The sequence below is a fragment of the Hemicordylus capensis genome, chromosome 5 (genome assembly GCF_027244095.1).
Source record: "Hemicordylus capensis ecotype Gifberg chromosome 5, rHemCap1.1.pri, whole genome shotgun sequence".
NCBI lineage: Eukaryota > Metazoa > Chordata > Lepidosauria > Squamata > Cordylidae > Hemicordylus > Hemicordylus capensis.
This window is the reverse complement of record NC_069661.1, coordinates 82,014,421-82,036,811: the sequence shown is the minus strand read 5'-3', so window position 1 is coordinate 82,036,811 and position 22,391 is coordinate 82,014,421. Positions and strand designations below refer to the sequence as shown.

At 45.2% G+C, this 22,391-nt stretch overlaps 1 long non-coding RNA gene across 2 annotated transcripts in view; it reads left to right on the top strand.

The window, feature by feature from the left end:
• LOC128327945 (uncharacterized) overlaps positions 1-21,856 on the top strand; it is a 34,799-nt gene extending 12,943 nt beyond the window's left edge. Inside the window, exons 2-4 of one of the 2 annotated variants that reach the window (XR_008308915.1) lie at positions 6,030-6,083; positions 16,399-17,281; positions 21,337-21,856. This is a non-coding gene — a long non-coding RNA (uncharacterized LOC128327945). The remainder of the gene's footprint in view (positions 1-6,029; positions 6,084-16,398; positions 17,282-21,336) is intronic. The other variant, XR_008308914.1, reaches the window with a different exon arrangement.
• The last annotated feature ends 535 nt before the right edge of the window (positions 21,857-22,391 follow it).

Genomic DNA, 22,391 nt, shown 5'->3' with positions numbered 1-22,391 from the left:
CTTGTCTTTCATATCTTTCAATTTACTAGCATCTGATCTAAGCCTGGAGATTTTATTTTCTAATCTAATCTTCCACTCAGGTGATGTACTGCTTTCTTTTTTTACAGGTCCACTGATCTTATATCCGAGCTCTTGTGTTCTTATTGTTGCTGTACATTACTGTACATTAGTTGGTTTGTTTCTTGCAAATTATTGGTTGTTATTTCTGCAAGGGCAGCATTGACATCTTTTAATGCCTGAGCAAGTTGTTTTTTGGCAACTGTTTTAGATCTGGAAGTCGAATCCTGGTGGTTGGACTAGACTTGTAATAGCAGATCATTATTTCCTTGTTGGCATTTTTTGTATATTTTTTTTGGTTAAGCGACGTTTCTTCCATTAAACCTGCAGTCTCCAGCCCTGGTTGCTCAGCTCAAGATCCTGAGTCCTGTTGCCCACTTGCCACCAGATGTCCAGGAACTCCAGCACCAGGCACGGTCCTTGTTGACCCGGGCAATGACCGATCCGGTATAGATTTATTAAAGTTACCTTTCACCATATTGTTGATGGGAGAGGCACTCTTTGTCTGGCTCCTCTGGTGAGACCTGTCCAATATGGCTGGACCTCTGGCATAGCTCTCACCTTCCTCAGAGCACACAAGCCACACAACCACGCCAAGGTAGTGCCTCACTGGGGGCACTACTATTAATACTACTACTACTATTATTATTATTATTATTATTATTATTATTATTATTATTTGAATTTATGTACTGCCTAATATAACATCAAGCTAGGAAATGGCATGGAAGACAAAGCTTATCAATAAGCATGGGTAGATGTTCCCATGTTCCATTAGACCTATAGATCATCTGGTATAGCATTTGGGCTCTGAAAGTAGTCAGCCAAATACCTCCATAAAAGTTCCCTAAAATGACAAGATAGCATTGTATCTCCGGTTGTTTGGTTGGTTGGTTGTATCACCATCACTAGTCAGAAGTGCTAGGTCAACACCAGAACTCGTCAGTACTAGTCAAACATGCATGCCCGTCACTTCTTTACTGAAGCATCAAGAAATGACCTCCAACTACAAACCATCTTTTAAGATGAAGCACCACAGATAAAGGGTTCCCATCACCTCCCTTAAGCTCAAACACAATGAATTTCTCTGGAGCCAGTTCATACATTCATCTGCAAATTGCTGCAAAAGGACTCCCACTTTGGTTCAAAGTCTCCATTTTGTGTATGTTTTTGTTAGAAGTGAGACTTCTACAGTATTGACTCTTAGCACTGCAGTAGCCTCGTTGGGACCTAGAGGCATGATTTATGTTAATAGTTCTTAGTGATGTGCATGAAACAGATTTTGCATTTTGTTTCGAAACAAAATGCAGATGGCCGAAACGTTTCATTAAAACAGCAGTCAAATTGGTTATTTCGATCGAACAAAACTCGAAATATTTCGCGTGCTTCAGCCATAAGGAACAATGGGGTGTTCATAGGGAACAATGGGGAAACACAGAACACCCCATTGTTCCCTATGGATAACTCCTAAGGACACCAAAGTGGGTTGGATGGTAGGGCATGATGGGAGTTATCTACCACCCCACCCACAAAAGAAATGAGCAAGCAAGTGATTTTTAACAAATTTCTAACTTTTCCACCAAACCCCCATAGATTCCTGGGGGTGGCTTCTCCAAGGTTTCAGGCAAGTGTGTCTCTCAGACCTATGTGGAGATGCCAGGGAGAGAACAAAGAACCTTCTTCATGCAAGCAGGCAGATGCTCTTCCCAGAGTGTCCCCATCCCCTAAGGCAGGGATCCTCAACGCTGGGCCCCCAGATGTTCTCAGACTTCAACTCCCATAATCCCCAGGTCCAGTGGCCTTTGGCTGGGGATTATGGGAGTTGAAGTCCAAGAACATCTGGGGGCCCAATGTTGAGGATCCCTGCCCTAAGGGGAATATCTTACAGCATTCACATGTAGTCTCCCTTTCAAATGCAAAGCAGGGTGAATCCTGCTTAGCAAAGGCAATTCATGCTTGCAACCACAAGACTAGCTCTCCTAACCAGAGCATACTTTGCTGTGTGAGGATTTTAATGTTTCTTTTCACACCCCATAACAGTGTGACCATCATGCAGTCAAGATGCTAATGGCCTGAAGTGAAGTGCCAGGATGCTAATGGCCTGAAGTGCCAGGATGACAGGAACTGTGTCTATCCTCAGAATTTCTAATCATACTGGATTGGATAGGCATGGAAGTATGCAGATCCAGACAGAGTTCCATATTGGCTTATTCAACCCATACCCAAATACAATCAAAATCAACCCTCAGTAACTGATTAATTGGAATCTTAAGAACCTGTTTGTCTTTAGTCCATATCATCTAGTATTATCCCACCCATACAGCACCTATGCCCCCTTTTTAGAAATTTGGGAGCCCAAAAGGCCCCTTTTTGTTAGTGGCCCCCTTCCCCTATTGATCTTTTCACTATAATTGCAACCTGGATTTTTGGATTCTGGGGCCCTCAAGAGCAGACATGTCATATCCTTGTTCTGTGAAAAAAATATCTATTTTTTCTTAGATCCCCTGTTCAGCAAACAGAATTTTTCTTAGTTTATACTTATATGTTGCATGTACGCACATGGCTGTGTACCAATTCAGAGGGAATATGGAAATGCGGGTCCAGTGGACCCAAGGTTCCGTGCTCCACTCCCCCTCCACTCCCCCTGTTCACCCCTCGGCATTTTTTCACCCCTCTGCAGTCTCACTGACTTGCAATCAGCAAGACTGCAGAGAGGCAAGAGAGTTGGCTGTGAGGGCTTTCTTCTTTACTGAAGGACAGCCCATTCAGCTAATAGGAGCTGGATCAATGGAGGAGCTTCCTTTCTCAACTCCAGTTGGAAGCAAAGGCAAAATGCACTCCCAGATCAGACATAACTAAGGCACAGCCAAAATGGAGTTATTGGTGGCAGAACACATTACAAACCAAAGGTAACAACTGGAGTTAGGGAAGGTCCATTTTTTATTTTTTTGTAACTCCAGTTCCCAGTTCAAATGTTCAGGTTTGGGAACCAGAGGCAAAGGAACCCACGGTTTCCCATAATGTGTGAATACACCCATGAGCACATTTGAGATCTTTTTGTGAGTGTGAGTGTCCTTCCTTTAAAACATATAATTTAAAACTGCTTATGACAAATATTAACTATTTGCTATATCATTGGTAGAGTATACTGATAGTATACACTAATTGGGAAAAATAGTCACTTACATTCATTTTATATTCATTTTATACACATGTTCTAATCTGTGCATATATGATACATACATTACAAATTATTCTTATTTATAATAAAAATCCACATATTTTGTTTTAATGGATTACAAAGACACAAAGAAGAGCAGCATCTATAGAGTTATTGTGCTTTAAACTGAGAATACAGGTTCACAAAAACTGAAGTATACAGTACAGAGTTAAACAATGTTCTTAAAACTCTCCCCCTATATTTTCTGTGGGCAATGTCTACATTTTCTAGCAATTTGACTTGTCTTCTACTTCAGTTCCTTGGAGAACATGCAGGTTTTTTGCTAGCTAAGAACGTTTGTGCAGTGCCATTTTTTTCTATTAGTGGAGAATCAACCACACTCTTCAGGGAGGCTAAGGATCGATTTTGGACTTAGTCATTCTAATCAATACAATGAACCTTGCGGTGGGGGTGGGGGGGACTTCCAGTCATTTCTTGTAGTAAATAAAAATTCTGAAGGTGTTCAACAGCCTGTGAGGTTCAGAACATGAAGTTGCAGCCCAAAGCACAGAGAACAGAGAAGTGGAGTCAATTCATTTGTGGGTGCTTCTGCTTGTGGATTTGCAAGGTTTTCCTAATTAACTAGTGTGGTGTGACAAAAATGCTTATTATTCCATGGTTACAAATGATTTTTGAACTCTCTGGAAATAATCACCATCATCCTAAACAAATAGGTAAACTATAAAACATCAGAAGCCATATTAGGTTCTGTACAATGGAAGTTCTGTAGCTGTGAAGAAGGAAGAAATTGTATGAGTAAGGGGGGAAATATAATCACTGCATATATAAAGGTCTCAAACCGTTAAAAATGAAATCAACAAAATGTACATACCCCATGCCATGACAAGCATATAGAGGCTTTAAATGAATATACATATTTATTTTTTAAAAATGCCTTTAACAATTCACAAGATCTGATTACGTGGCAGGATGCTTTCACAAAAGATTTAATTACATGGCACATTGAGCTGAGGCCCGTAAATAATAACCCTCTCTGTTCATGCTTCTACTTGCTAGGGTAGAAGTGGCATCTTATCTAGAATTAGGAAACACTCAAAACAAATCGATTATTGGTGCAGGACATCACTTCCAGGGGGCGGGGGGGGGATCTTAAAAATTCAAAATTGCCCACTAATTCAAATCATAATGAAGTTGGTGATCTCATCTTCCTCTTTCAAGTTAATTTTAAATCAGATCATACAATCTATATTCAAATTGCCATGGACTGAATCTCATCTCTGCCATGAACTCTCTAGATGGCCTTAGGCAAACAATTCTCTCTCTGTATCAAGCCTGTATCCTGCAATCAGGAATAATAATACTGCTATACTTTACAAGATTATTGTTAGGATCATTACTGTTATTTAGATGCTTGAACAACATTTTAAAAATAAATGTTTGTGCTCAAATATGGGAAATATAGTAATTACTTGAGATACATTTTTAGCCTGCACTCATCCACAAAAACAAGGGTCTCATTCAATTAAATGTCAGCCAAGATCATGTCCCTAAATGTTCAGAATGGATGATGTCCCTTAGCTTTCTGTATCATGTACTGTAAGGTTTCTATAGTCTTCCTTTATGTGCCCACACAAAGGAAGACATAAGGCTTAGCTGGAGATAAAAGGGCCACAGTTGTATTTAATCCAATCAGATCAAGCAGTAAAGGGATTGGCCCTCCACCCCTCTTACAGTGTGGGAATTAACCATTTTCTGTCCAGTTAGTTTAGTTCCTAACTAAAATGTTTCTGGCAATCACACCGCAGCTCAGAGCTTCTCAGGATCCTAGCTCAGAGCAGCTTCATAACCTAGAGACAACTGCTGCTCTTCCCAGCCAACCAAAAGGGGTCAAGGAATATGCATCACCCCATGCAAGCCTTTATGGGTGATGATGCCCTTGCAACCTAGGAAAAAACACCAGCTAGCACTTCCTGAGCTTCAAAGCTTCTAGGGACTGATTAAGGGCTACTTTTTACGCCTAACACATGTGTGTGTTTGTTCGCTTCTGCTGTTTTTCTGCTCCCCCCATCCCCCCCCGCTTTAAACCATTTCCCTCCTGGTGTGCCTATGTGTGTGTTTGTTCTGCTGCTGCCCCCCCCCCCCCGTGAGTGTCTCTCTCTCCCCTCTCCTGCTCTGATCCACGAGACCCAGGCCCTTTGGCTGGAAGCCTCTCTCTGGCCCATTCCCCTAACCCCCAGTCCCCACTGTCCCCCCCCACCACCACCTTTTTTGCTTCTGTGGTGGCTGCTGCTTATAAATCTGTTGGCTGAGTTGAGATAAAGAGTCCTCAGGTCAGCAGCTGCCACCAGTTGTTATTATTTTATTCTGAGTTTTTCGTGGGAGGGGGGTGTTCCTTGTTTTCTCTGGAGCAGGTGCTTTTCTTTGTTAACCCTTTTCTTGCTGTGCTTAGCACACTGACTGCTCCAGAGTACTCCAGCAGCACCTCCCCTGTCCTTCTCTTTCCTTCCTTTTCTTTCCCCCTCATCTCTTCTTCATGCCCACAGCCCTTTTCCCCCAACCAACTTTTTATTTATTTATTCAGTGTTTATTTTAATTTGTTTGGGTGGGTGAGCAGCTGCAAAGCTGTTCATTCTGCACACACACACCCACCCCAGTTGTGCGTGCCTGCCCACTGTGTCTGGAATCCTTTGTCCCCATTAGTTTTCTGTTAAGAGGACCTAATTTCTTGTTTGGGAGTGGGGAGGTATACTTTCTGTGTTTTTTCTTTACAGGTTGTCTCTTGTTTTCACAGGTGTTTTTTTTAAAAAAGGCCCTGAGGTCTTTGGAAATATCTGAGCGCTGTTTGGTAAGCAAAGCTCACAGCAGGGTGGCAGGCAGAGGCGGAAGGGGTCCCCAAGCGGGTCCAGGAGCCTGGGGTGGGGGGCAGAGAAGACAGCATGGGCTCCCACAGGACCCCATTGGTGAATTCTTTGGCCTAGGTGAGGTGGCGGCATGAAGGCTCTCCTATCTGGAGTAGCCTGCTGATGCTGAGCCAGGTTTTGGACCAGTGGTTGCGCAACCAGTGCTGCTGTTCTGTGCAGAGTCTGGCGGTGTGGGGAGGCTCTCTATTGCCAGGGAAGCTGCTTCCATCATGGGGGGTGGAGGGCAGGGGCTTGAGGGCTCACAGTGCAGCCAGATTTTCCCTCCCTCTTGAGACCCCTCCAACACTCCTTTTGCCACTCAGTGGTGGTGGTGATTCCCAGGTCCTGGTGGATGATTCCCAGGTCCTGGTGGAGTCCAGTTCTGAGTCCTCCCTGTCTGGCTCAGAGGGGGAAGGGACTGCTGCTGAGGTGGAGGAGGCACACCCTCCTCCAATGAAGCCAGACCCTTCTTCTTTCACACAGGGTGGCGGGGGGTGGGTGGCAGTGGTGGGCGAGCATCAGCAGCCCCCTAGGTCCGCTGTCACCCCAAAGGCCCAAGATGGCATCCAGGACACTGGAGGCCACCCAGAGCATTTTTATATGCCTCAAGATGCCCCAACAGCTGTTTGCTTTTTCACTGAAGGCACAAGTCAGTCCTGGCAAGGATGCTAAGCATCTGGGGACAACCTCCATGTGGTGACACATACGACAGCATCACCCAGATCTCCTTGACTCAGCTGGCAGGGCTAGTGCACCTAGTATGCCTGTGCCGTGTAAAGGTTTCCATGAAGCAGGGCACGCTGCCAGTCAAGTGGTGGACACAGTCTAGGGGCAAGAAGCACCCCGGTAATGTGGACCCGTATCTCCTCACCCTCCTTATAGGAGAGATGGTGGCCACTGATGACCAACCATTTCAGTTGGTTGGGAACACCAGTTTCCGCTGGCTCTTCCAGATACTAGCGTCTGACTACACTATCCCCTCAAGGATCATGTTCAGCCAGAACAGGGTCCCTTCCCTGTACAGGCAATGCGGGGAGCTCGTGTCAGTCATGCTGCATGCAGCACCATCTGGCACCTGCATGCATTCCACTAATCTGTGTAACAGTGTGAGTGGGATGCATGCTGTTTTCCTGGCCTGGACAGCTCACTGGTGGGTTCCGGATAGAGAGGGGACCTCTGGTGCTGGCTCTGCCTCCAGTGCATCCCGCAGAGCATTTCAGCAGAGGTAGTCTGTCTTGCACATAGAGAACTTGGATGTCAAGCACACCAAGGAGGAGGTAGCAGCCATACGTGGCTGAAAAATTGAGGAATGGATAGGTGGGATGACACACCTCAGAATGGGGTTCATTGTGACAGACAATGGCTCCAACATCACAGCAGCAGTAGAGTCAGTGCTGCAGTGTGTGAACAACTGCTGCATGGCACACATGCTCCACCTGGCTATCAGGGACACCCTTGGCCTCAAGGAGGCAAAGGCATCCAGGGAACAGGGCCAACCCATGGTAGGTACTGTTGCTGCCATGGCTGTGCTTGTGGAGAAGTCCCACAAGATTGCAGCTCACTTCCACTGGGAAATCCAGGTGTCTCCTTTGTGAGCAGCAGTGTGTCAATGGGCTTCTTCACCATCTCCTCTCTATGGATGTAGATACCCAGTTGAACTCCACCTTCCTTTTGTTCCAGCACCTGCTGGAGCAGGAGGTGGTCCTTGACGACCTGGCGAGGAATGAATCATTGGGTGTGCGTGACCTATCCAATGCGGAGTGGAAGCTGATGTCCAAGATGGTGTTGGCACTCAAGCTTTTCCTGTTTGCCATGAAGAGCTTGTCTGGCAACACCACTCCTCTGAGTCAGGCCCTGCCCAAGTCTCTCCTCCTGGAGAAGCCGATGGGTGAACTGTGGACCTTGCTCACCATGCCAGAAGGGTGTGCTCAGGCTGGAAGACTGGGGACCAAGTTTGTTGACAGGCTGGTCGATGAATTGGGTGATAGGGAGGAGTATGTCCTGGCTTGTCTCTGTGACCTGACCATCAAGGGCAATGTGATTTGCATAGATGACTTGCCCAGGTGGAGGGACCTCGTGGTAGCTAGACTTAGGGAGGAGGGGTTCATTAGGACTGGCAGAGACCAGGAGGGTGGTGGTAGCGCATTTCCCCAGTGTTTGTGACCCACACTCAGCAGCAGCAGTGTGGGCGGCCCTTCAACTCCACCCCTTCTTCTTCCCAGTCCATTGGCGTGGCATCCCAGGCAGTAGCATCAATGCAACAGGCAATTCCTCCCACTAAATCAGCCCAGTGGTTTAAGTGGATGTGCCTTGCCTGGTTTACAGGAGGCTCAGCCTACTAGGCCCACTAGTGATGTGCAATGCATTGCCCAGTACTTGCAGGAGCCTGTGGAGGAAGACCCCAGGATGGACTGTGTGCAGTTCTGGGCAACCCATTGCTGTGTGCCTCCTCTCCTGCCCACACATTAGTGTTCAGTGCAAGCCGGTGTTTTTACATGCTAGCAACATGGTAACACCCGCTCGATCCTAGTTGGACTCTGGTTTGCTCAAGCAATTGGTCTTCCTCAAGATCAACCTCCCTGTGCTGGGCTACCCCGAGCTGGAGGTTGAGCTGGGTGAGTGATTGGCCCATGGTTGACCCATGGTGCTGGTTAGCTGCCCGGCAACAGCTTCTGCTCACCCCTCTCCTCCCCCTTCCTTCTTCAGCCGTTCCATGTTGCAGTGTGCCCGCTAGTTCTGTGATATGACAACTGGACACACCCACCCACTGGCATAACCCGATGCTGAACTAGCCCCTAGTTCCACCTGACTTGTGGGGGGTAAGGCCATGGGTGCACACACAGATACTAGGCAGTTGTGCCAGTGTGGCACTGTGTATATTTGTAAAAATGTAGATTTGTAAGCATGTAACCTGCTGTTCTCCCAAACCCACCTTGGGGTACCCAGGCAGTCCCAAAGGGGGGAATGTGACTGCCTCAAATCACCATTATTCCCTATGGGAGAAATGCAAACATTGGAAGAATCCTCAAAAAAATCATTAAAAATCCAGTTGCTTTGGGGTTCGGTGGGTGGTTGGCACCCCTGGGTGCCAACCACCCACCCCCAGTTTTGTACCCCTAGGTGCTCTACATAGGAAATAATGGGCCTGATTCAAGATGGCTGATGTGTAAATGTTTGAGGCACAAGTGGACTGACGTATGAACTGCTTAACCGATTTGAACCAAATTTGCTACAGCTGTAGGGGCACATGGGGAAACAATGGCATTGTTTGTGATTATCTCAACCACCCCGATCCAAGATGGCAGACATGTAAATATTTTAGGTGCAAATGCACTAACTTGAGGACTGTATAACTGATTTGGACCAAATGGGGTAGAGTTGTAGTGAGTGACGCACAGGGACACCTTAGTGGTGTAGTTTGTAAAGATGTTATCCTCGCCGATCCAAGATGGCAGGTGCGTGAACATTTGAGGTGCAATAGATCTAGCTTGTGGACCTCAATTTGAACCAATTTTAGTCCAGTTGTAGACACAGAGAAAGGAAAGTAGGCTGATTAGTTCTTACTAGAACAAACATTATGACATGGTTGCCTTTGGGGCCTGCTAATACTGGAACACACAGAAGTTGTGTGTCATTAATTTGGTTAAACTTCATATGTAAAAGGAACAAATTTTGATGATAAACATATGCATACCAATTAATTTATCTATTTTTGATTTTCTTGTAATAGTTTGGAATGCCAAGATGACATGCACAGACCTGCAGATGAACAATCTATAAGTGTTAATGGAAAGAAAACCACTATTGATTTAAAAGCACTTGGTATCTGGTTCTTCCAAGGAGGCAGATGGTTTAGCTAGCATTTCAACGCATATTTTAGATAGTAGCAAAGTCCTTGTAATTTTGTCCAGTCTCTCTGAAGCAGTAAATGTTCACATGGGATACATATGTTGTTGTATCTTTTGTGTTGGATGCTGTTCACTCATAACGAAAAGCCAATTTGCAGCCCAAAGAGCACTGACTACAATTTCATCTAAACTTCTCATTTAAAGACTAGAATTCAGCATCATTGAATAATTGTTCCTATTCTTACATGGGGAGACTTTTTTTTTTAAAAAGCTAGGCTATCAAAAACTACATATTATTTTATTAACTGGGACATCGTGGGAAACAAAGGCCCTTTCTTCTTGCCATGCCCCTTTTGTTTCTCCATCCTCTCACCCTGGCTCTATCCCATAAATAGCTGGCATACTCTAGTGGCTAACAATGTGAGCTGGTAAATTCCCAATCCAAATCTCACTTTATCCATGGACTCACTAGATGGCATCAGGGAAGCCTTATTTCTTTCAGCTTCAGTTCTCATCTGCAATATGAGAGTCCCAATATTGAGCAATATGTGAGTCATAATATTGGCCTTCCCTACAGGACTATTGTATGATTACTGAGATAATAGATTGAGATTATTTTATTTTATTTATTTATTTATTTGATTTTTATACCACCCTTCCAAAATGGCTCAGGGCAGTTTACAATTAAAACAAACTATTAAACAGTAAAAAGCTAAAACAAAAATTAAAAAACAATATAACAACAATTAACAATTTTAAAACATTGTAAAACAACAAATAAACAATTGCAGTAATTATAAAACCGATTTACAAACCCTGGAAAGCCAGGGCAAACAGATACGTTTCAAATTATGGATTTCCACAGGGAGCGCAGTCCACAGCCCCAGAGGAGCTATAGAGAAGGCCTGCCTCTGAGTCACCACCAGACGAGCTGGTGGCAGCTGGAGATGAACCTCCTCAGATGACCTTAATGTGCAGTGGGGATCACGCAGAGGAAAGCACTTTCTGAGGTAACTTGGGCCTAAGCCATTCAGGGCTTTAAAGGAAATAACCAGCACTTTGTATTTTGCCTGGAAACATATTGGCAGCCAGTGCAATGGTTTCAAAACAGGCATCATATGGTCTCTCCGGGTTACCCCAGAGACCAATCTGGCTGCCGCATTCTGAACTAATTGAAGTTTCCGAACTACGTACAAAGGCAGCCCCACGTAGACCGCATTGCAATAGTCAATCCGGGAGGTTACCAGCTGGTGCACCACTGTTTTGAGGTCATCCTCTTCAAGGAATGGGTGCAGCTGCCAAATCAGCCGAAGCTGATATAAAACACTCCTGGCCATGGCCTCTACCTGAGATACCAGGGTGAAGTCTTGGTCCAGGAGTACTCCCAAGTTGCACTTCTGCTTCTTCTGCTGGAGTGTAACCCCCATTCAGCACAGGAAGATCTAACTCACCCCTCAGATTCTGAGCCCCCACAATGAGCACCTCCGTCTTGCTTGGATTCAGCTTCAATTTGTTCTCCCTCATCCAGCCCATTACTGCCTGTAGGCAGGATTTAGATAATGAGTGCCATTTCCTGAAGAAGAAAGGGAGAAGTAGACATGGGTGTCATCAGCATACTGATAACACCCAGCACAAAATCTCCTGATGACCTCACCCAGCGGTTTCATGTAGATATTAAAAAGCATTGGTGACAGAGTGGAGCCCTGGGGGACGCCATATAACAGCTCCTGCTTTGAGGAGCAACTGTCACCAAGCTCCACCATCTGTAATCTACCTGACAGATAGGAACGGAACCACTGCAAAGCAGTGCCTCCTATTCCCAACTCCCACACATGACCCAGAAGGATACCATGGTCGATGGTATCGAACGCAGCTGAGAGATCCAAGAGGACCAAAAGAGTCGCACTCCCTCTGTCGATTCCCCGGTAAAGGTCATCCAACAGGCCAACCAAGGCTGTCTCAACCCCATAGCCCACTCTAAAGCCAGTTTGAAAAGAGTCTAGATAATCAGTTTCCTCCAAAATTGACACTACCCTCTCGATTACCTTGCCCAGCCAGGGGAGATTGGGTATTGGCCTATAACTATCCATCACTGAGGGATCCAGGGAAGGCTTCTTAAGAAGAGGTCTAACTATTGCCTCCTTCAAACAAGGAGGCACCCTACCCTCCCTCAGTGATGCATTTATATTAACTAGGCCATCTCCAACAGTCTCTCTGCTAGATCAAAGCAGCCAGGTGAGGCAAAGATCCAGAGAACAAGTGGTAGGCCATACCGCTCCAAGCAGCTTGTCCACGTCATCAGGAATCATAGATTGAAACTGATCCAACCTAACACTGCAAGAGGGATTGCTGGATTGCCCTCACAGGACCCTGCAAAAATAGTGGATTCCAAGTCGGCCCGAATAATAGCTTCAGCCATGAGTAGAAGGAGAACATGTATCAGTGTTGTCCATGAACACTTTTGCAGGTGCTACCGAAAAACTCCCACAGGGTTGTGCCACAATGCCATGTATTGCAGTATGACAAATATGGTGAATAAGATAGATAGAACATATAAACTTGGCCACTAAAAGGTCTTGAAAAGAAAACATGCAAAGCTTTGCACAAATGCATGCTCAAGCAGAACTGCTCTGGATTAACAGTCACTTCTCTCATTCAACAGTCTGCCACTAGATTATAAACTACTCTTCTGGGAAAGGAAGAGTCTATGGGAATGGGAACTTTGGATGTAAGACAATGAGCCCTTCATCAAAAGTAAAGAAAGGTCTCCAATGGGGCAAGGGGAGGAAGCCCTGGAAAGCTTACCTCTCCTGCAGATGAGCAGGTCTTTGCCACTGGGTGGGCAGATCGCCTGCTTAGACATTCATCAGATGCTGCCAGTTGCTCCGAGGTTTGGGGTATCAAGATGTGTTGCCCTGCCCCCAGAGCTCCAATAATACACTGTGCAAGTGTATTATGCATTATAGGAATCCCCTCCCCACTCCCTGAGTCTAGTAGCCATGGCAGCTTGCAGCTGCAGCTGACAGACAATCCCCAAAACAAGGTTAAGAGAGTGCTCGCTCTCTTAACCTCCTTTTGAAGGGAGGCTTCATAGGTAGGTTTGCTGCTGTGGTGCCGCCAGGATCGGCCCAATCCTGGTGGTTCACACAGGCATGCAAAACTGGGCTGGGCTCCCTTCACCCGGTTCTGTACGCATGTGTGAATAGCCTCAATGTATGTGTAATGCCTGAACATTCCAAAATATTATATACACGTGAAATTTTCTCTCTTATCCTTTCTCAATGTCTCTTTCCCCCTTCTTATGCAGATATTCTTCTTCTTCTTCTCTATTCCCACCCCATTAAATCCTGCATCATCCTTCTGCATCCTCTTTAGCACCACACCCCCACCAACAACTACCCTGATAACATGTCCAGAAGGGATAGAGCAAATATGTTAACCAGTCTTATGCTAATTTCCTAGGCAGTAAGTCTCATTACACTCAATGGGACTTAATTCTGAGCATATATGTATACATTACACTGTACATAAAGTAAATGAATGAATTTGTAAGTAGTAATGTTCCTCGGTGAATAAGTAAGCAAACTGAGTAAAATGAGTGAATAGGCTTTAATGCGTGAAGTGACTGAGAAATAACAAAGTAAGTTATTTTAGATGCTTTTTAACATCTACACAAAACCACTGTGTAAGATATCGCTGCTGTATAGGAATCTCTGTTTCTGTATTGCTGTTGCCTGATATAGGAGTTTCCCAGTTCTGAGAAACACACCAGCAGGGATTCGAACCAACAGCCTCCAGCTCTCTAGGCAGGTTGCTTCCCAGCTGTGCCATTGGATGAGGGATAATAAGTTGAATCTTAAATTTATCCAACCAAGATGGAGGTATTATGGTGAGGGGTCATAATTTGGGGGATGTGATAGAACTTCCTGTTCTGGACGTGGTTGTACTCTCCCTAAAGGAACAGGCACATAGCTTGGGAGTGCTTCAGGTCCCAGGTCTCACCCTGGTGTCTTGGGTGAAGGCAATGTCCAGGAGCCCTTTCTATCAACTTTGGTTGATACAACAAAACTGTGGAGTACTCACTGCAAACTTCTCAGCTTGACTACTGCAATGTGCTGTAAATGGGGCTGTGTTTGTATGTATGTGTGTATGTATGTATGTATTTTAAACTTATATCCCCCGCTTCCTCCAAGGAGCTCAGAGCAATGTACATGGTAATTTTTATCCCCACAACAACCCTTTGAGGTAGGTTAGGCTGAGAGCTATATGACTGGCCCAGAGTCACCCAGTGAGTTTCATGGTTGAATGGGGATTCGAACTTGGGTCTTCCTTGTCCTAGTCCAACACTCTAACCACTATGCTGTGCTGGCTGTCATCTAAATGCAGCAGCTAGATTGGTCTCCGGGGTTTCTTGAAGAGACAATATTATGTCTGTTTTAAGACAGTTGCACTGGCTGCCAATATGTTTCCAGGCAAAATACAAAGTGCTGGTAATTACCTTTAAAGCCCTAAACGGCTTGTGACCAGGTTACCTGAAAGTGCATCTTCTTCAGTATGATCCCCATCGCACACTTTAAGTTCCTCAGGTGGTGCCCATTTCCAGCTGCTGACAGGTCGCCTAGCGGAGACTCAAGATTGGGCCTTCTCTGTAGCTGCTGCTGGGCTCTGGGATGCACTCTCTATGGATATTAGAAGCTTAAGAGTTCCAGCAGCCTTTTTAAAAAAAACTTTTTTTTTTAGCCTGGCCTTTAGTGGGTGCTGAAATGATTTTAAACTGGTTTTAATGCATTTTTTATTTATTTATCTTCTGTTTTTCTATTTGTGAACCGCCTAGAGCCATCTGGGCGAGACAGTATAAAAATCTAATAAATGAATGAATAAGTAAATTGAACGTAGAAAGAGATGTTCATACAATCCAGTGCAAATTAACTCAAAAGTAAACCTTATTGGCTCACATGTTAAGAAAATACCTATTGGGGTGTGTGACCCAGCTTGGGCTCAGTGCTGAACCTTCCTGGAACAACAGGTTCAGGGTGGAACTGGACAGGCCTCAGCTGGTCTGAGTTTGAACCAAACTGGGCCCGGTTTGAACCAAACCGGCTCGGAGCTCTTCAGGTAAAGGGGAATCTGGTGAGGTTTCCCCTTTACCAATAAAAGGGCGGGGGGGGGCCTTCCCTAAACCTAGAGGGGGCAGGAGGGGAGTGAGTTAGTACTTATGAGTCCCAGTGGCAGAAGCAGCCACGGGGGAAGAGCAGCGGGGGTGGTGGCAGCCTCCCCACCGGCCTCCCTCAGAGTAGCCTGGACTGGTAGTGGTCTGGTTCAAGCTTTCTTTGGCCCAGTTCAAGCCTCTGTGCAAGTGCAGGGCATTTTGGTGATCTCCACACATGTGCAAAGGCCATTTTCATGACCACGTGTGCAGAGGTCACTAAAATGGCCCCTGATAGGTGCCCAGGGGTCTGAACCAGGCCAAAGGTCTCAAATGGGCTGCTGCCACCAAGGGCTACTCTGGGGAGGCTAGTGGGGGAGCTGCTGCCACCCTTGCCACCCCCCACCTACCCCGCCCCCCCGCATGGCCACCACAGCTGGGACTTGTAAGTACTAATTCCTCCCCTCTAACCCCCTCTAGGTTTAAGGAAGTCCCATCCCTGACCCTTTACTGTTAATGGGGAATCTTCACTGAATTCCCCTTTACCAGTAGAGCTCCAAGTCGATTCGAATCAGTTCAGCAGTCGAAGCAGACTGGGTCAAGTTCTACCTGTGCCAAAACCGAGCTCAGCTGGGTCAGTTTGCATCTGGCCTTGATTCGAACTGAACTGGTCTGGCTGGTTTTGTACACATCCCTAATACCTAACTTGTCCTTTTAATGTCTATGAGACTACTCGGAGTAATTTTCTTCATATCAGCCACTGTATTCACTGGGGCTGAGGAAAGTGTGTATGAGATTGTTGTCTGAGAAAAATAAATTCCTTGAAATTTTATTATTGAAATGTGAGGTATAATAATTGAAATAAATAAATCTGAATAAAGTAAGTGAGTGAAGTTAGTAAGAATGTGCAAAATTTTGGAATTAGATCAGAACTGAATGAGCAAGGCTGATTTAGATTGATTTTCTTCTATCTCTATTGGATTCAGTGATTCAGAAGGTTTTTAAATAGGAAAGAAATCTCAAATTTAAATGTCTCTGCACAAAAATATTTGCATGATCTGCCATTTAGGAGAAATCATACCCTTAGCAAGGGCTTACATCTCTGCATTTTCATGTGCAACATTCATTCAAGTGATAAAATGAAATGGGCCTCCTCCAAATCTCATAAGCATCTTCCTAACTGAATATTTGTCTCTGTGCACAGTTTCATAAGCAGAAGCAAGTAACATGAGTAACTAAGTGAATTTCCCCCTTTTCTCCAATCAGGTGGATGCTTCCTTCACCATTTCCCATCTTCTGAGAATTGTCTAGTCCTCAAAGCACTGCACAGTGAGAACTATGATTCTGGAACTCAGATTTCAGCAGCAGCAATGTTCTATCATGGAAGCTCTAAAATGATTCATTGTTCAGGACTATTGCTGTGGGTGCAATTCATTGACACAATCCAGCCAAAGCTTTGAAGTCCTGTGGATTTCAATAGGAAAAGTAAATGTATATCTTCCACTAAAATCAGCTGGATGCCTAGTTTTAGCTGAATCTCGCCTTGGGCGTTCTGGACTAAAATGTTAGACTGATTATGCAAGACATTAGACTGCTTATACAACAAGATTATCCATATCAAAGAAAAACAGTAGAAGATAGATTCACCCAATATTGATCCAATAAAGAGCAAAAAAAAAGAAAAAAAGAATGGACATTTCTCCAGGAAGCCTTGCCTGCTGTTTCTGTCACAAACTGAACGAGAAAGAAAAGGAACTTCTGTTTAGGAACTCCATCAACCTATGTCATAGAATGACTGGAATCCAAAAGGACCACACACCTATCTTCATTTTCTATGCTCCCAATGTGACTTCTGAGACCTCATAGCAATAGCCTCCTTTACAAGATGAAGAAGGTATGGCTGAAACTTGGGACGGTTTTATGAAAATTCATCATTGTAGCACAAGAATCTGCTGCTGTGGGGAAAAGCTTATCCAAAGCAAGAAGTTTATACATAAATCTAAGTGGGTTCTGTGGAGCTGGAATTGTGTTTCTAATTCTTAGGGCTGGTTTGGATCATGGTAACTTGGGAAGCAACCTACATCCAGTGGGGTCTTTGGTACACATCAGACTGGTACTTCATATGGTGAGTCATGAGAGACTCCAGCATGTAGGTATTTCTGCTTTTATTTTCTTTCTTTGAGTAGGATAAAAAATGTGGAGATGGAACATTCCAATGCACTCTCTCTTGTTCTTGTGATAAAATAAATATATGCGTAGTAGCAGGGTGCCTATCCATGAGGCTTTGCTCAATCTCCCACCATCAACATCTGGATTGACCCTAAGTGTTTAGGGCCATTTTACAGAGATTAGGGGGGTTCAAAGCACAAAACAGCAACATGCTTGTTATTTATTTGTTATTATAAAATATTTACTGAGGAAGTGAACTGAAAATTCATAGCTAGTTCTTGCATAGTGAAGAAAGTACATGCTTTACTCCAAGGAAGAAATGAAAGCACAAATGATCCATGCATGGGCATATAAATCCGTCAGGACATAGCAGAGATTTTAGTAAAAGATAGAGGCCATTGGGAGGCACAGCTGCTGTTCAGCTGAGTGAAGAATGGCAAACAAGCCCCCCAGGCTTCCTTAGAAGCACTTGTGAGCTCATTACCATTCCCCAGGTAGAGTTGGGATGAAAGAGTAGTTTGAAACCTGCCAATGTAGTATCAATTATATAAATACATTTGTTTTCTCTGAGTCTGAAACCAGTCAAGCAATTATTTATGAACCTGAAACTGAAATAGAAATATAGGAATTTGACTTATTCCCTCTTTCAGTCCCGTTTGACTTTAATTGCATTTTCCCATTGCACAAAGTTTTCAAGCTTCCTATATAAAACTAGCGCAGCCTAGAACACAGGATTATTCTGCAGCCTTGGGAACTAATTTTATTGTTTAAAGAGAAAATAGGATATATAAATTCTCCTCATATTACATATTTCGATCTCCAAAATAATTATCTTAATATAAGATAAAATATTCCTAATGTGATTCCATTCAGAGATGTCTAACATTATATACAATATGGGAAGTAAAAAGAAATATAAACGAGAAAAGAGAATTGGCAGTGCAGGCTGCTAAAACAAAGAATAAATAAATCTGGGGAGAAGAGTATTTCTGTATTTTTAAATATTGATGTAAAACAAAGTGATACTGAGTTTACACTCAGCTTGAGAATTGTTCATGGGGAAAACATGAACATGACTCTTTTCTGGGGGATGAACCATGGATTTTAGTTGAAAGAGGTATCTAAAACAAGAACAGCTTTAGGATGCATTACCTTTGTATTGGGCTGTTCTCACAAACAGAAAAGCTGGGTTGTAGAGAGGAAACCCAGCTTTTCAAGGTCATTCAGGACCACAGGGCACCTGCACACACGTCCTGTTTGGATTGAGTATTTGGACTTTGTTACCCAAGTCCAAACTGATGCAGGAGGGAAACAGCTCCTTTCCTACCTCAGTGTTTGGTCATATGAATGCACAATTGGTTTAAGAAGCAGCTCCAGCTGCCGGTGGCTGTCAAGACCATAAAATCCTGTGCATGGCTGGGCCAGGGAGAGTGGAGCTGCTGCAGTACTGAGGACTACCTCTCCACTGCTCCGACAATGCATTGTGGAATACTTGAGGACCCACATCATTCCCCCCCACTCCCAGAGTGTGCAGCAGTCCGATCATGTTGGGGCTGGGTAAGTAAACTCAGCATGGGACTTGAATCACCTGGGAATCATGGGGTTGGAGCATACCTCCCTCCAGTCCCCACCCCATATGATTGTATGAACAAACTTTATGTTTCCCTTCCCATTAGGGATGTGTGGACCAGTCCGGCGGTCCAGTCCCGGGGTATGGGGGTTCGTGGTTGAACCGAACCACCCCCCAGTTCCATTGGACCGGAACCAGACCGCCGGGTCCAGTCCGGCAGGTCCGCAATTTTTCTTTTAAAAAAATTAAAGTAAATGAGAAGCACCTTTAGCCCCTTCTGGGGGCTTGCTGAAGCCGCAGTGGGTGTGTGTGTCCCATGCGGGTTCCCTCTCCCCCCGCTGGCCATCCTCATCACCGCTGCGGCCATTATGTAAGGCGTTTTTGGCCCTTTTGGACCTCCGAACGAGTGAGCGGCCGCCAAAATGGCAGCTGCTGTGCATGCGCCAATGCCCTCTGTGAGCCTTGCTGAGGGCATTGATGCATGCACAGCAGCCGCCCAAATGGCGGCTACTCGCTTGTACGGAGGGCCAGACGGTTCCCTGCACACCCCTACTTCCCATTTCTATAATAAGATGTATTTGTCCCCCCACCCCCGGTTTTAGTGCTGTTTCTCAGATTACACCAAGGGAAGCCTGTGCTTACCTATGAGCATTGATGGGCCGTATCTAAAAAGAAGTATTTAAAATACATAGTTTCAATACTTTTTGTATTTTGTATCTAAAATAGATTCGCTCAGGTATTTTGTATTTTTAAAATGTATTGCTGAAACCAAAATACATCTCAGTCAATCACTGCTTTGCTTTCATGCTTCAGGAGCTGCCTTTTAATTGCAAGCAGGCACTCCATTGGCTTCCAAGCATCCTTGTTTGTGTGCTCTGTAACTCCCTCTTTGCCAACTGAAGTTTGAATAGTTTTACTCTGCTGCTGACAGGTCAGCCAACCAAGTGTGAAAATCAAAGGGAGAAAAGAGATAGACTGTACCTGTGAGTAAAATAGGAAATAAGAGGTGAGGATCATGGGAGTCCATGGGGAAAGGCAAGAGGGAGCAACTTCCACACCTGGATTTTGGATGCAAGAGAACATCACAGCCCATTTGCTTTAAAGTCTCTTTGTCTCTCTAGCTGAATGCTGCAACTAGAAACCTGACCTGACCTGAAGAGGCTGAAGTTCTTCTGGTCTGGTTTCTGTAAATTTGCAGCTTGCCTAAGGCTTAGGCAGGTTATTTTGCAGAATAGTTTACAAATATTTCCCTGTCTGTGTCACAGTTCAATTTCTTTCCTCTCTGTGAAACAAAGCGTCAACATACTCTCTGTCTGAAGTTTACCTTTAGAGAACTTTGTGTTCAGTTTGCTGGAGCGCATGCAGAGTGCTTAGCTGGCTTTCCAGGTTACCTGGCCGTGGTGGGAACGGGATACATTGAGGTGATTTTCATGATCGCAGAGAGTGGGCAGGGAGGGTGTGGGGAAAGGCTGCTTTTAACTCACCTTCCCCCCAGACAACCAAGCCCTGGGTCTTCGGCATGCCTCCCACGTGCCCAGACAAGCAGCACTCCACAGAGAAGCGCAGAATGATATGCGGCCAGAACCCATTGTTCCAGAGGTTCTTTGAGCGTGAATTGAGGGATTCCATCATCTCACATAGCCCATACACAAATAGTCCTTGTGCATGCACAGCAGCCTTCAAAATGGCTGTCGTGAGCCTGGAGAGGACTGGAAAGGCCTGGAAATGGGCCGAACTGCCTGGAAAAGACTGGGGGGGGGAAGGCCAGCCAGGGCTGTCCTTAGGGCATGGCAAGCAGGGCGACCACCCTGGGTCCCGCTCTTTTAACCCCCATTAGAATTAACTGGAAGGGGGCCCCACACTGGCTGATTTGCCCTGGGCCCCACACCCCACCAGGGCTCTCTCAGCAGGGGCAGGGGGAAGCTTCAGAGACTCCCCCATGGCCACGGCAGCACCACCCAGAGGTGGCAAAATTGCCCCAGGCCTGGCGGTGAGTTATTAATTTTTTATTTTTTTTTAAACCCTTTTTGAATCCTTGAGCCAGCCCAAGACTCTAACTTCAGAATCAGGCATGGGGCAAATTTTAACATAGAGCAGATTATGATCTTGTGCACATGATTTCTGATGCCTCCCATTGCTTGTATGAACTTGCATGAGTTAATCTAAGACCATGCATAAAATATGATAGTCAAAATCCTGATAAGTCTTTTTAGTAGTTGCCACAAATGGCAACATATATGTTATAGTATACATATGTATGTAGATGAAGTCTCAAAAGACTTCTCTGTAGTTGGTTTGGTTTTGCTTCTTTTACTACATTTTTAGTGCTGGGGTTTTTTTTGGGGGGGGGGTTGCAGTTCTTTTAGCCAGCTTGAGCCAATGTCAATAGGTAGACTATAAATGTCTGAATCATATTCCTTAAAGTAAACCATATGGTATAACTAATGAAACTGCACATGTTGCAGTGTTAATTTGTTTGTTACAGAATACACAGAACCCTGAGCACAGAGATTCTGAAGCAAAGCCTTGATCTACTTTCCACAGAACCATCAACTCCAAAAATACAGTGGAGGTTCCAAGGCCTTTGGTCCCAAGATAGTGCTGAAGTTCCAGAGTTTTTGAAACTGTGCCCCTGACAGTGGCTGACTTCCTTCAGGGAGTGTCCAACTTTCTATGAGGGTGGATTATTCTTCTGCTATTTATAATGCTGCAATATGTTTAAGAGTAACACAAGTGGCAACCCAAGACTCTAATTTCAGAATCAGTCATTTGAATGTATTCGTGTGGCCACCTGAATGAAGGTTGACAGCCCATAACTTGCATTGAGAAGGGCAAGTGGACAGTTGACACTGCTGGAGAGAGGCTTCTGAAATGCCGTCTGAGGAAATTGACATTGGATCCTATTCCACATAGCATTCTGGCTCATCAGCCACCGGGGGGTTGAAAAATCTGAACATAAACAACAGGCAATGTCATCTTGCCAACAGACAAGTTTATAGCGAATGCTTGCATATAGATATAGAGAGTGAGTTGTGGATGAAGCACATTGTGGATCCCATTGTGGATGAAGTACATTGTGACTTTTAGGGATTTTGTCCCACCACCCAGCGCAGTCTCTAGGAGAGCCCCGATTGGTTGGTGCTAGGCAGGGACCATGTGCTGTTCACCTCTTTCTGCCTGGCTGTCTTGGAGAAAGGAGCTCTCTGTCACTTGCTCCGTCCAAGCCATATGGCTGAACCATGACAGGGGAGCAGGCCAGTCCCTCCGGGAACTGCCCATTGAGGCCCCCATAGGAACGTGAGGAGGCCACACGGTGGCGGGCCACAGCCAGGGAGCCTATTAAGGCCCCCAGAGGAACTTTAGGAAGCTGTGCCGGTACTTCCGGGAGCCGGTGTGGTGGCGGGCAGCAGCCCGGGGAGCCTATTAAGGCCCCCGGAAGGCCGGGTGGATGAAGGAGCGGGTGGATGAAGGAGCAGCCATGGCACCATGAGCCAGAAAGCAGCCAGCAAAGCAGGCAACA